Source organism: Thermobia domestica, chromosome 15 (assembly GCF_964235325.1).
Source record: "Thermobia domestica chromosome 15, izTheDome1.hap1.1, whole genome shotgun sequence".
NCBI classification, from domain to species: Eukaryota; Metazoa; Arthropoda; class Insecta; order Zygentoma; family Lepismatidae; genus Thermobia; species Thermobia domestica.
The window spans coordinates 170385179-170399903 of NC_137468.1; positions in this window are offsets into that span (position 1 = coordinate 170385179).

The following is a 14725-nucleotide window of genomic DNA, read 5'->3' on the forward strand; positions in this document are numbered from 1 at the left end:
CAAGAAGGATTTACCTTATCCACTTCTTGGAGATTTTTATCGGGTACGCCTTCTCCTACTACATCAATCTTAGATGTTTCTAATTTACGAAAATTTTTAGGCAATTCTTCTGGAGGAGGATAATACCTTTCTAACCTGTCGATGGCTATAGAATCAATCTTTATCTGACCTCGAGGAGTTCGGTATTTTACGTAACTATTATCATGCTTACGGGATACTATTTGTCCTGGTTCAAAATATTTTCAAGAGAACGCATTACAGTCACTTTTCCGTATTGTCGCATCGTAGATCCACACAAGATGACCTTTGTTATATGTCTGCTGCTCCCTCTTCTTAATATGTGACTTTGCAAAACTCAGATGTCTATTGTACAAGTTTTCCTGGGCCTTGTCCCTTAAGTACTGAAGTTGCTGAATTCTGTCTTGATTCTCAGAGAACTGACATTGCGTGGCTAATATAGCAGAGTGTAATAGCCGTGGGAAATATCCATGAAGGACTTCGAAAGGACTAAAACCCTTACTCAAGTTACAAGTTACATTGTACGAGCACGTAACCTGTGGAGGTAATTGTATCCAATTCTACTAATCATATTTGTCCAAAGCTAACTTCAATTGTTGTTCTATATGCAGGATTACGACTTCGACTGTTCCGACACTGTAATGCCCTTGTACATCTGCAAAGTGTACCTGTGTTCCTAGGATGTGACAAAGCTCTTTAAACACAGCACTAGTGAAAGCTGCTCCACGGTCACATGCGATCTCTGTTACTAATCCATATTTCAGAATAACGTTTTCGTATAGAAAAAACTAACGGAAGCCGCCGAAGCATCTGGTAAAGATCCAATGATATAGAATCCTGTCCCTTCATCCCCGACGACGATGAGAAACTTGTGTCGTAAAATATTATTACAGGGGTACACCCATCCTACATCGATATAAATTCTATAGAAGGTTGGAACGCAAGGGTGCGTCTGCAGACTTCCGTAAGGCTTGCAACTACGATGTTTCAATACTTGAAAGCTAATGCATTGTTTCCATTTTCATAAACGAATTTCTTCATGTTTAAAAAATAAACAGATTTCACTAGAAGGTTATACGTCTTACTGTTACCAGCGTGATTAGCACCTAATTTCTCTGAATGGGCCTTCTCAAATACTACATCCCTCAACTTGGTGGGCACTCCTAATAGAGAAACTTTTCCCAGGGGAGTCTTCTTAACTTTATACAGGATGTTGTTACGCGGGGCAAAATGCGATGCTCTCCTCTCATACTCTGGGTCTTTGTCGGGTCTATCCTCCAAATACGCATTGATTTTATTCAGAAATCCGTCATTTCTCTCTTCCTTCTTAAGGTCAATGCTATCCAAGTCCTCGATCATGTAGATCCTTGGGTCTGAGGCACTCGCTTCTTCGTCCTCCTCGTCTCTTTGATGTTTCACAAAACGGCTGATCTCGTCTGCCTCTAAATTCTCGGAACCAGCAACATGAGAAATCGTAGAGATGAGAATCAATCTCTGACAACAAACGAGCCAGTTTGCCTGTCAAATTCTTACTATGGCGAAGAAATGTGATAGCCTTCGAATCAGCGTGAACATGAAAATGACGTCTGAGGATAAAGTAATGAAAAGAGCGTAGAGCGTAGAGAAAGGCTAAAAGTTCCAAATGATAGACGGAAAAATTCTTCTCCGATGGAGCAACCGCTCTGCTCGCTTACGCAATTGGCACCAATTCAGCATCCGGCTCATCTGTAGCTGGTTGTTCGGCTACACAAGCCAACCCTTTCTTGCAAGCATCTGTAAAGATGTGTAGCTATTTTTCAGGGTTGTAGGCCATTAAAATTGGACTTTCCAAAATCGCTTTCTTCAAACCCTCGAAGGATTGCTGCTGTTCGGAACCCCAAGTAAACTCTTCGTTACGCGTCATCAATTTCTGTAGTGGGTGCACTATCTGGGCAAAGTCCTTGACATACCTCCTCAGAAAAGAACAAATGCCGAGAAAACTCTTCAAGTTCTTCTTTGTCCTTGGACGTTAGTAGTTGTTGATCGTGTCCAGCCTCCGGTCAGAAATCAGTAAACCATATTTCGAAAGTTTATGGCCTAAAACCACTATAGAGTGATGTGTGTTTTTGCGGGTGATCATTTTAACCCACGTTCTCGAAGTTTTGGAAGAGGATGGTGTACTAGTGTATCACTACACAGTAGATGAAACTACATAAAAATCGTCGATGTAGTACATTATAATCGAACTCGGGACGACTGCGAGAGTCAATTTCACTAGTATATTCAAGGCTGCTGCCGAGGACACATATCCCATAGGCAGAAATTTGTAAACATAACTCGAAGCTCCTGGTACGGAGAATCCTGTACACTCCTGACTCTCTTTTGTGATTTGAATTTGAAAAAATCGCTGCTTCATATCACTTGAGATGTAAAGAAGACGTCCAGTCATGCGAGCAAGCAAGTCGTCAATCGATGGCGTCGCAAAATTCGAGAGGAAAGATTGGGTATTGAGATGACGCAAATCTGATACAAATCAGAACTATCCATTGCGTTTTTCCACTAAAAGAATAGGGCGGTTCCATGGAGACGTCTGCTCACGAATCGTCCTTTGTCTTAGCATGGTATCTAGCTGTTGTTTGAGGACTTCAAGTAGGTGGCAAGGTACTAAATAAGGTGTTTTGTTGATTGGCGTGGTGTTGGAAAGTCGTATCTAGTACTCGAAACCATTGCCAAGTCCCACATCGTCTTCCGACCAACTGCAGACATCGGCAAACTGGTAAATTAGGTCATAAAAACGCTCCCGGTCTTTTGGAGGCAAATCTGGATTTACGTCTACTCTTTTCGGGTCACACATCTTTCTAGTGTTCCAACTCCTCTGGAGACGGCAAACATTCTTCTGATGCTGTCAATGTCCTTCTTTCTGGTTCATCGGGTACTTTTTCGAACTCCTCTGCATCACCTATCTTCGGTCCTTGGCACAACTTCACGGTGTTGATGGTGGGATTCGTTACAAGCACCACTGGGGATTCACAATCTACTATTACCCTTCGGATAAAAATTCCCAACATTTCCTCTACACGCTGAGATGGTAACAGTAACGCGTTTTCCCCGTAATGTCCCAACAGGAACGTAACTTCATTAAAGTGTGCGAACAAGGCGGTAAAACAGTATTCTCTAGAACTCTAAAAATAGCTGTAGATTGCCGAACGATTCTCGACGTTAATACTTCAGAAAAATTGACCTCTAAGTTTCTAGCTGGTAACTTCCTGGACGGAGGACGTCCAAAACGATACAAAGTCAGATTCTGATTATCATAACTTATGATAGCTGTACGTTCTTCTAAGAAAACCGCACCAATCAAAGGACCATAATGAAAATTCGGGATTATCCTAAAAACGTGAGTAAAACATCTGTTCCCAAACAAAAAATTTAACAAGGCAATTTCGGATACTTGAATGCTCTTTCTCGTAACTCCCTTTCATCTGGTGTTAAGACGAAAACGTCTTGCGTTCTTCGGAACTAGATTCTCCCCGAGACAACTTATTTGGCTACCAGAATTTATCATTATCTTAACTTGCGGACCATCTAAAAGAGCCGAAATATTTGGTAAATCGTTACAAGATATAATGGGAATTGTAACGCACCTGCGAGCACATTAGCAGTATCAGACGTGCTGTCTTGCACAGTACTTGCACAAAAGAAAATACTGTATTGACGATGGCATTCATTTTAACGAAAGAGTGTACAATTTGCTCTAATCATTTATATTTTGAATAATAATTGCGGGACAACAGATGAAAAAAAGAGACTCGGTCTACGCAAACATGCATAACAAAAATATGCATAAATAAAGAATAATACAAAATGTCAAGAAATAACAAAAGACATTATGATATTTCTATGTAAATTTCTTGGTATAATAAAATAATAACTAACTAACTAAGTCTATAGCCTATGGAACCCGGAAGTTCAGTGCCGCGTTCACAAAAGCTCTCCAATGACTTCTATCCTTAGTTACTTGCATCCAGTTTCTACTTTGTATTCCTATCTATGCGAGATCCATTTTAATATTATCCTCCCATCTGCGCCTAAGCCTTCCTAATGGTCGTTTTCCTATGGGTCTTGCAGTAAAGAATTTGAAAGCGTTTCTACTTTCTTCCATTCTAGCTACAAGACCTGCCCACCTAAGTCTCCTAAACTTGACGACCCTAACAATGTTGGGTAAACCGTATAAACTATGTAGTTCCTCGTTATGAAGTTTCCGCCATTCCCCATTCTCGTTCCTCTTGGGTCCGAATTTTTCTTCTCAGGATCCTGTTCTCAAATACTTTCGGTCTATGTTCTTCCCTCAGAGTAAGCGACCCTGTTTTGCAACCATACAGAACAACAGACATGATTATCGTTTTATATATTTTAAGCTTCAAATTCTCCGACTGAATTCGCGACGACAAGGGATTTTGAATCGAATAGTAACACGAATTCCCTGCTTTTAGTCGACATTTAATTTCTTCGTGAATATGATTTTCGTCCGTTAATATTGATCCTAAATATTTGAAAGTATCCACTTTATCCACGCATTTAATAATTTAACGCCTCCACAATTTGCCGTATTACTGTATCGACACACTTCCATGTATTTAGTTTTCTCTATATTTACTTCTAAACCTATGCCAATGCAAGCGTTTAATATGATCTCTGCATTTATTTCTATTGTTCTCCTATCATCTCCTATTAAATTTACATCATTAGCATATGCCATAACCTGGTGAATACCGTTCAACTCTAGGCCCTGGTTGTTATCTTTGATTTTCCTTATGGCGTATTCCAGCACAAAGTTAAATAATAATGGCGACAACGCATCTCCTTGTTTAAGGCTATTTTCGACGTGAGTGCTCGTGGACAAAAATTTTCCTACCCGGATTTTACTTTGGGATTCACTTAAACATATCTTAATTAATCTAATTAGCTTTCGCGGTATTCCAAGTTCTGTAAGAACGTCTCTCCTAACCGAGTCGTAAGCATTTGTAAAATCAATAAATAGTTGATGTACCGGGATATTGCATTCCCACTTTTTTTTCAGTATTTGGAGAATGGTAAATATTTGCTCGTTAGTTGATCCATTTCATCTAAATCCGCACTGATAATCTCCAATAATTTCATCTGCGTATGGGGTCAATCTTGCTAATAGAATATTAGAAAGGATTTTATAAGATGTTGACAGAAGAGAAATGCCTTTATAATTATTACAGTCAGTTTTGTCGCCTTTCTTGTGAATTGGAACAATGATTGATTCTTTCCACTCTTGTGGCAATTCTTTCTCGTTGCAGATAACGAGAATGAGATTGTGTATTTTGTTCCGTAAAATTTTTCGCCTCCAGGTAAAATTAACTCAGCCGGAATTTCATCCACACCTGGAGATTTGTGTTTCTTTAATTTCTTTACAGCGGCTTCTACTTCTATTCGATTCGGTTCTGGAATATACGGTTCTGCGGTGTGTATCCCCTTTAATCCACGCACATTAGTTTTTGGCTGCGTGTTCAGCAAATCGTCAAAGAAATCTTTCCATCTATTTAGGAGGCTATCCGTATCAAGGAGAACTGTTCCGTCAGCTTTCTTTAATATATAAGCACGAGGTTGATAGCTTTTCTTAAATTCGCTGATCCTCTTATACATCTCCCGAATATTTTTATTTTTACTATCATCTTCAAGTTCCTTAATTTTAGCTTTCAAAAAATCGCGTTTTTTTGTTCTAAAAGTTTTGGAAATTTCCGCCTGATATCTGCGAAATTTTGTGTAGCTATTTCATTCGGATTTTGTAGCCACTGTAATTTTGCCTGTTTTCTCTTCTCTGCTTGTTTAATGCATTGTTGGTCGAACCATGGTTTGTTCCTACGTATTTCCGTGTGTCCCAATTATTCTATTGCTGAACTTTTAATGCTATCTCTAATTTCAATTCAAGCATTCTCAACACTAGTGCACTCCGAGTCTTCTAAAACCGAGAATCTATTCGAAACTTCAATCTGGTATTCCTCTCTTACCTGGCTCGCTTGTAATATCTTTAAATTAAATCTCTCCGTTTTCGGACATTGAATATTACCTTATTGAACGATAATCTCTCCCGTATTACCGCTACTACCAGGTAGTGATCAGTGTCACAATCATACCCTCTAAACGACCGGACGTCAATTATGCTAGATTGCCTTCTTCTATCTACTAAAACGTGATCAATTTGATTATGTGTTTTTTCGTCTGGTGATGTCCAAGTGTATTTATGAACGTCGCGATGTGGGAATTTTGTACTCTTCACGATTACAATACAATAATTAATTATAAGGTGATGTTTAATAGTATATGGCACACATTATTCCAACTGGGCTAAAATATAGGGGAGCAAGCTTTACATATTGCTTTCATTTCTGTTTATATCCGATATAATTCAGCAAATTGAAAATTGAAAAAAAAATTAAACTGAACTCCAAGGATGCTTAGTGGTTCCGTGATTATTCCCCATGGTAGTAATTGCCGAAACATGAATTTCGTGTTTTTCCCCCGAAATAAGAATATTATGGTTTTCGTCTTAAAAGAACTACCTGCGCACTTAAGGGCACAGATCGAGTACAGGAGAATGAAATGAATTCACTTCCTAATGCATAATACTAATCCTCACTGCATTTAAACCTTGTACTGTACTACTAACAGTAACCCAGAGCTACGCTTTGAAATTAAACTACAGCAGATACATCTAAAGAAATGAATTGTGAATATAAATCCTATATAAATATAATATATAGCAGGTACTCTTTAATCATATAAGTCACTACAAAGGCAAATGCACAATTATTCAATACAAAATTGCAAATAATGTAATAAGGAAAATATCAATAATCAACGTTCACTTACAGAAACTCAACAGAAATTTTGTCAGATAATCTAGCATGAAATGTGTGTAAATTTTATATGAATTAAAATATGAATTACAATTATATAGAGTCACAATAAGCCATTATAATGAAAAATAGTAAAAAACAAAATGAAGGAAACAAGATCTGAAATGCAAAACCAAAGTGATGTTTTCGTTCATTACTGCACACAAACTATATTTCCTTTAACATTCCGACTGGAGGTATTATTTGACAATATCAGATATTTGAAAAAAATGCAAATTAAAATTTAATTTTGAAAAATCTCACCTTTAAACGAAATTACCAATGGAGAATAAAGTAGAAAAATATCTGATATGAAAGAAAAACAAACCTGTTGTTTTTCTGTAATCTTAGATATAATAGGGTTTAATCTAATGGCTAACATGCTTGCGTTTGGTGCGAGTGATCCCGCGTTCGATTCCCGGTGGGTGTAAAGTTGAACGAAAAAAAGTGATTTGGATTCCACTATAATCAGTAGGTCCACGTCTCCTTAGCCGTCCTGGCACAATCGTGTGACGTTTAGCATACAAACATCATATGTAATGTTTATTAAAAATACAATATAGTCTATATACCGGTACACATCTTTTACGATTGTAGTTGTGCCCTTTTGTTCCAGTTAAATATTTTTAAAAAAGCAATTTCTAAAACTTTTTCGAGTTCGTTCACCTTTCTTGCTTTTGTTTCCGATTCAGATACATAGAAGGAGTTCAACGTTAGACTTATACTCATGACTTTTGGGGAATACCCACGAATTGAAAATAATTACGGGCCAAAACCACGACGGGTGAAAACCACACAACGGCCTTAGTCAACTTGCATTCCATCTCTGTGAAAGTTACAACATTGCATTGCTACGCATCTTTTCTGCTGTTTGCCGACTGCTCAGAAAGGCTAATTTCCAGCGGCGGCGCCGGCGCATTTTATGCGCCTTTCCTAGGATTGCCAGACGTCTCGGTTTTCCGGGATAGTCCCGGTTTTCAATGAAAAAATAACTGTCCCGCAAAAGGCTTTCGGGACGCCTGTTTGCCCCGGTTTTACTTTCTCGAAATGAAAAAATCAACCACCGAGAACTAATATGTCAGCTAAAAACGGATGGTTTCCGGAAGATTTCTGTAGTCAATTAATTTTACTAAACAAACAACAGGAAGTTTGAAATCACATTTATTCTTTTGTTCTATGGGTTGTTTAACTTCCAGAGGGGAAAAAGGATTTTTAAAGTTATCCAAGAGAGGGCATATATTAGGTAAATAATTTCTTGAACATCACTTTCAACAGAAAAGAAAGTATTTTTCCTTGTGATGGTCTTTAACTTCTAGTTATTTTATCAATCGACAGCGCAGAAATGCTTCAATATTAAACTTTGATCAACAATGGCGATACTGCTCTCCGTCGCTCTATGTTAACCGCATTTAAACTGTTTCGTCCTGTCTGTCGTCTTCTTAGGAAAAATTTCATCTGAGCACTGAGTTTTCGTTAATATATTTTTCCATGTGTGGATAAATACTTCTAAAGAAGCTGTGCAGGCATTCAGTAATTTTTGATTTCTATTTTTTTCCTCTATCTGATAAAGTTTTCAGTAATTTCCAGGCTAAAATTCCGTAACAATTTACTCTAATACAAGAAGTGACAGTTATACACATAAAACTATGTGTATTGTTTAATTTCGATACTGGATTTTGATTCCTGCCAAACGTTTGGAGAGTCTGCATAAGTCTTTCAAGAAATTTAATTTTTATTTATCGTTCTGAATTTAGCGTAAATGTATTTTTACTTGCTAAATGCTAAATTTGTGCCATATTTCTTTTAGGGTAGTGCTTCTTACTCTTCTGACTCCACGGAACAAAAAATGTATCTCTTCAATTACGAATGGGAGGGTGTGTCGTAAATAGTGCAATATTTAGGACCTACAAAACACAATAAATCGGAATTTGGAATAGGGCATGCTCCCTTGTAGGGCTTCATTTGTTTAACTTATGTATAGAATGAACGGTAAAATTGTGAGTAATAACCGGAAATTGACTCTGATTGAATGAGTAGAAAACCTGACCTTACATATAGTGTGAATTTGGTGTCCAGGTTTTGCCATTACAAAATCTGGTAACCCTAACCTTTCTGGCTGTTTGCCGGCTGCTCGAAAGGACCTCTTTTCGCTGTCGGCTTTTCGATTCTCTCACAGGTGGTATCTGATCTCTTGCCACCGTTGAGAAGTGGCCCCTTGCCAACTGGAAATCAACCCTTCAAGAAGGCAAAATTTTCACCACCATTTTCAGTAGCTTTGCCTAAGTCTCCCTTCGTGCTGTGATTTCTCGGCAACAACACAATTGCTAGTTCTGTAACACGAATTCCCTGCTTTTAGACGACATTTAATTTCTTCGTAATACGATTTTCTCTATTAATATTGATCACAAATATTTGAAAGTATTCACTTTATCAAAAGTATTATTTAACATTTTAACGCATCCGTAATTTGCCCTATTACGGTTCCGACGCAATTCCATGTATTTAGTTTTCTCCGCATTTACTTCTAAACCCATGTCCCTGCAAGCGTTTAATAAGATCTCTGCATTTCATTCTATTATTCTCCTATCATCCCGTATTAAATTTATATCATCAGAATATGCCATAACCTGGTGAATACCGTTCAATTCTAGGCCCTGGTTGCTATCTTTGATTTTCCTTATGGCGTATTCTAGCACGAAGGTAAATAATAATGGCGACAACGCATCTCCTTGTTTCAGGCCATTTTCGACGTAAAAGCACGTGGACAAAAATTTTCCTACCCGGACTTTACTTTGGGATTCATTTAAACATATCTTAACTAATCTAATTAGCTTTCTCGGTATTCCAAGTTCTGTAAGAACGTTGTATAATGTTTCTCTCCTAACCGAGTCGTACGCCTTTCTAAAATCAATAAATAGTAGATGTACCGGGGTAATGTATTCTTACTTCTTTTCGAGTATTTGGCGAATGCTAAATATCTGGTCGATAGTTGATTGATTTCGTCCAAATCCGCACTGATAATCTCCAATAATTTCATCTGCGTATGGGGTTAATCTTGCTAATAGAATATTTGAAAGTGTTTTATAGGATGTTGACAGAAGAAAAATGCCTCGATAATTATTACAGTCAGTTTCGTCGCCTTTCAATGATTGGAACAATGATTGATTCTTTCCACTCTTGTGGCAATTCTTCCTTGTTCCAGATAAGGAGAATGAGTTTGTTTATCTTGTTCCACAATTTTTCGCCTCTAGCTAAAATTAACTTCGCTCGGAATTTCATCTACACTCAGAGATTTGAGTTTCTTTAATTTCTTTATAGCGGTTTCTACTTCTATTCGGTTGGGTTCTGGAATATACGGTTCTGCGGTGTGTATCTCCTTTTCTCCACACACACTAGTTTTTGGCTGGGTGTTCAGCAAATCGTTAAAGAAATCTTTCCATATATTTAAGATGCTATCCGTATCAGTGAGAACTGTTCCGTCAGCTTTATTTAATATATAAGCACGGGGTTGATAGTCTTTCTTAAATTCCCTGATCCCCTTATACATGTCCCAAAAATTTTTATGTTTACTATTAAATTCAAGTTCCGTAATTATAGCTCTCAAAAAATCGCGTTTCTATATCCTAAAAGTTTTGGAAGTTTGCCGCCTGATATCTAAGAAATTTTGTATAGTTATTCCAGTCCGATTTTGTAGCCAACGTAATTTTCCCTGTTTTCTCTCCTCTACTAGTTTAATGCATTTCTGGTCGAACCATGGTTTGTTCCTACGTATTTCCGCGTGTCCCAATTTTTTTTTGCTGAAGTTTTAATGGTATCTCTAATTTCAATCCAAGTATCCTCAACACTAGTGCACTCCGAATCTTCTAAAACCGAGAATCTATACAAAACTTCAATCTAGTATTACTCTCTTACTTTGCTCTCTTCTAATTTCTTTAAATTAAATCTCTCCGTTTTCGGGCATTGAATATTACTTTTATTCAACGATAATCTCTCTCGTATGATCGCAGCTACCAGGTAGTGATCAATGTCACAATTGGCCCCTCTAAACGACCGGACATCAGTTATGCTAGATTGCCTTCTTCTAACTACTAAAACGTGATCAATTTGATTATGTGTTTTTCCGTCTAGTGATGTCCAAGTGTATTTATAAACGTCGCGATGTGGGAATTTTGTACTCTTCACGATTAGGTTTTTCGATGTTGCAAAATTCACGAGTTTAACCCTGTTGTCATTACTTTCCTTATGCCGACTTTCGTTCCCTATAGTCGGTTTGAAAATATCCTCTCGTCCTACCTTCGCATTGAAATCCCCTAATAGAATTTTTATATGGCATCCATTTCCTTCCCAGCTAACTTTCTGAACTCCTACTAGGTCCATCCTGTATTTCTCTAACTCATTCGTTACGGATCTTAACGCGCCTGTCCTATAAAGACTTCTAACATTCCATGTTCCAAATCTCATGCCCATTTTCTTTTGCTGTGATCGTGCCAAGTTATCAGTCCTTGTCCGAAGCTTTTGTAAATGTTTCTGGACAAGTGCCTTTTTTTTACATGGTTAGGTTGTTAGCCTTACCCAAACCCTCAAGCTGGAGGACCACTCCTAGTGGGCTATTCGCGACTTCTTATTCAGTATATTCGCAGCTAACCTCTATATCTAGAGACCTTCCCCTCGATCCGCAACCTGAGGACGCGCCATGCCGTGGTGACAAGAACCCACGTTACACGGGAAAATATCGGGAAATTCCAAGAACAAAGAAAGCTAAATCTCTTTTGTTATTTTCATTACTTCTTCAATGTTGAAGGAGAAAAGGTTCAGGTGTGTAAAACATTTTACTTGTCTACCCTCGACATATCCTAAAAATGTGTGTATACTGCACACAAAAACAAGACTATGAATACAAACACATCTAGTGTAGATGAAAGAAGAAAAAGGAGTAATCGTCGTTGGAAGCCAGAGGGTGAAGCAGATCCTGTAAAGGAACACATAAAATCATTCCCAACAGTGGAATGCCATTTGTGCCGGGCTGATACCAGTAGATTGTACCTAGGAAGTCATCTGAACTTTGCTGAAATGTATGACCTTCACATTGAAAAGTGCCAGAATAAAAAAAAAAAAAAAAAACAATTAAGAAATTAATGTACTACCGTATATTTAGAACGGAGTTTAGCTTAGGTTTTCATCTGCTAAAAACTGACAGATGCAATTTGTGCGAGACGTACAAGGTGGCGAAAGAGACGGAAACCAGATACGATTTGTGCGAGGCGTATAAGGTGACGAAAGAGACTGAAACCTTAAGTGATAAGCAAAAGGACAATTATGAGACGATATTTTGCGCAAGGCCTGAATGAGAGCACACAACAGGGGAAAAAAATGGTCTTCCAGTCGTTGTCTTCGATTTGCAAAACATTATCAAATGGCCCTCCGCAGGTATCGATAGCTCGTTTTATGAGAAAGATAAATATTTATAACTTGACCGCTTACTTACTGTAACTGAAGAAATATTGTGCTATCTGACACGAGAAAATGACAGGATCTTCAGGGAATGACATTGCGAGTGCTTTCATTAGAATATTGAATGGTGCTCGAAGAAAATGAGATCACGAAATTGATTATTTGGTCGATTCATGTGTACTACAAAACCGTAATTCCCGTATATGATATGCAGTCTTAGGCTTTTTGAAAGAAAATCTGTACATCAGTTCTGTTTGTATGAATCCAGGACATTTCTGTCACAGTGCACTTGAAAAATAAATGAGCAAGACATTCTTTTACTCTCCTTTAGGTCTCGTAAGAATATTGATGACTGTATACCGTCACAACTCATACCGTGTTAATCAGATGGGGCCGAGTGCCTTTAAAGACTTTGGGACGACAGCAAAACTTCTAAACTTGCAAAATCATTCAAATCACTCTAATACCTAACTTGATGTTTATTCAAGAATTTACTACCGTATTGTTCAAATGAAGCCATGACTGTTACAAGCATGTTAATGGCAGGGCCTAAAATTCAACGAAATCACAGCTCCACACTGGTAAAAATTTTATATAGTATAGAAACACTAGTTTAGTCAGCATTTGTTTAGACATATAATCAGTGTTCTGTCCAGTACATCATGTTTACCTGCGACCCCCCAAAATATTATTATTATTATTATTATTATTATTATTATTATTATTATTATTATTATTATTATTATTATTATTATCATTATTATTATTTAGGAAAATTTTGGCATCCAGAGCAAACAAAATTAAAGGCACATTAGGATACATATTTAATTGTATTGTATTAAACCATAAAATACAGGAAACAAATCGGTAAGAAAAATAGTCACACTGGAAGAAAAAAAGTCACTTTTTCTTACATAAGAATTTCACTGTCATTTTTCCGTGATCATCACGCTGTCTCAGTCTGTTTTCTGCCGAGGAAAATACACCGTTATACCAGGGCTGTTCCTTTGACTTCCTACCAACTTGAAAACGCCTTTACTTTCTGGCCAGCAGGGGTTGGGCTAAAATCTTGCAACGGACCCATATTTATATTAACGTGAAGGTAATTTTTCACAGTAGTGGGAGCTAAAGACAGTCTGTTATCTGTTTTCAATATGTTGTAGTCACTTATAAGTCTTCCAACATCGGAAGAAGATGGTTTCAAAGCAACAACTCGGGCTAGACTTGTTGACAGAGCATGAAATGTCTGATTTCCACAGATTTTCATGAGAAGGCATTTAGCGTCCAGACCTTTCAACATACTACACGATGATGCCTCTCTATATTGCATTGCGAACTGCAAAAGATCTGTATCAAGACAAATAACTTTGTGGCATTCTCTTAGGGCATCATCAGTTACATCCTCTTGCAAAACACGCAAAGGCTCCAAAGCAACAATACTGTCTTCATGCAGGAAACGCTGACTAACAAAGTTAATTATGGAATCCAGGACTTCGTAACCTACTACAGTAAAATCTCTTTTCTCACTGACATATTTGTTATGGGATATATTGCAACGTGTGTTGCGATGAAGTTGAATACCATGTAATGAGTACTGTATTTCTCCGTTGACGTTCTCTTGCACACGTTCGTTTAAAAACGTTTTTTTCCACCCGCCTAACAGAGGTTTCTCTTTCATACTTTCCAATTGTGCTATAGTTCTATTTTTATTTGTTATTATGTTCAAAAGAAACATTTCATCACTCTCAAACTTCTGCTGGCAGTTCTTGAAAACATATAGAGCATCTGTCACAAGACAAAGAAGATGAAGGCGATCTACTTCTATCCATTTACGCAGATGACCATTGGCTTCATTACATACATGGCTTTCCGTTTACAAGTAAAGGCAGCTTGGATAGCAATTTTTTAGGAGAGTAGTGAGCATACTAAATGAAAATTTTGTCCACCTGACGTCAAAATATTCTGGGTAGTGCAAAACTTCTAAGTTATTTTCTGAAGCTACCATCGTTAAACCTTTCGTTCGCTGCCCTGAAGAGTGATAGAAAGCACACAGTCCAGATGCTGCTTATATGAGAGATGAAACTACTTGGACATTCTTGGTGACATCTTTCCATGCTAAATTAATGCGATGGGCAGCATACCGAATTTTTAACAGAGGCAACGTTTCACCTGAAGCAACTCTTTCATCAGTTAACAATTTCCACATTCCTTTGTGTTCTCCTGTATTCATGTTTTCATTATCAGTAACTATCGAAGTCACTCCGGGAAACATTACTCTTTCTACTGATTTTCGCAACGCTGTGCTTCGGCTAAATTTTTGGCGGTTATTGATGTATGTTATCTCTGGTAGT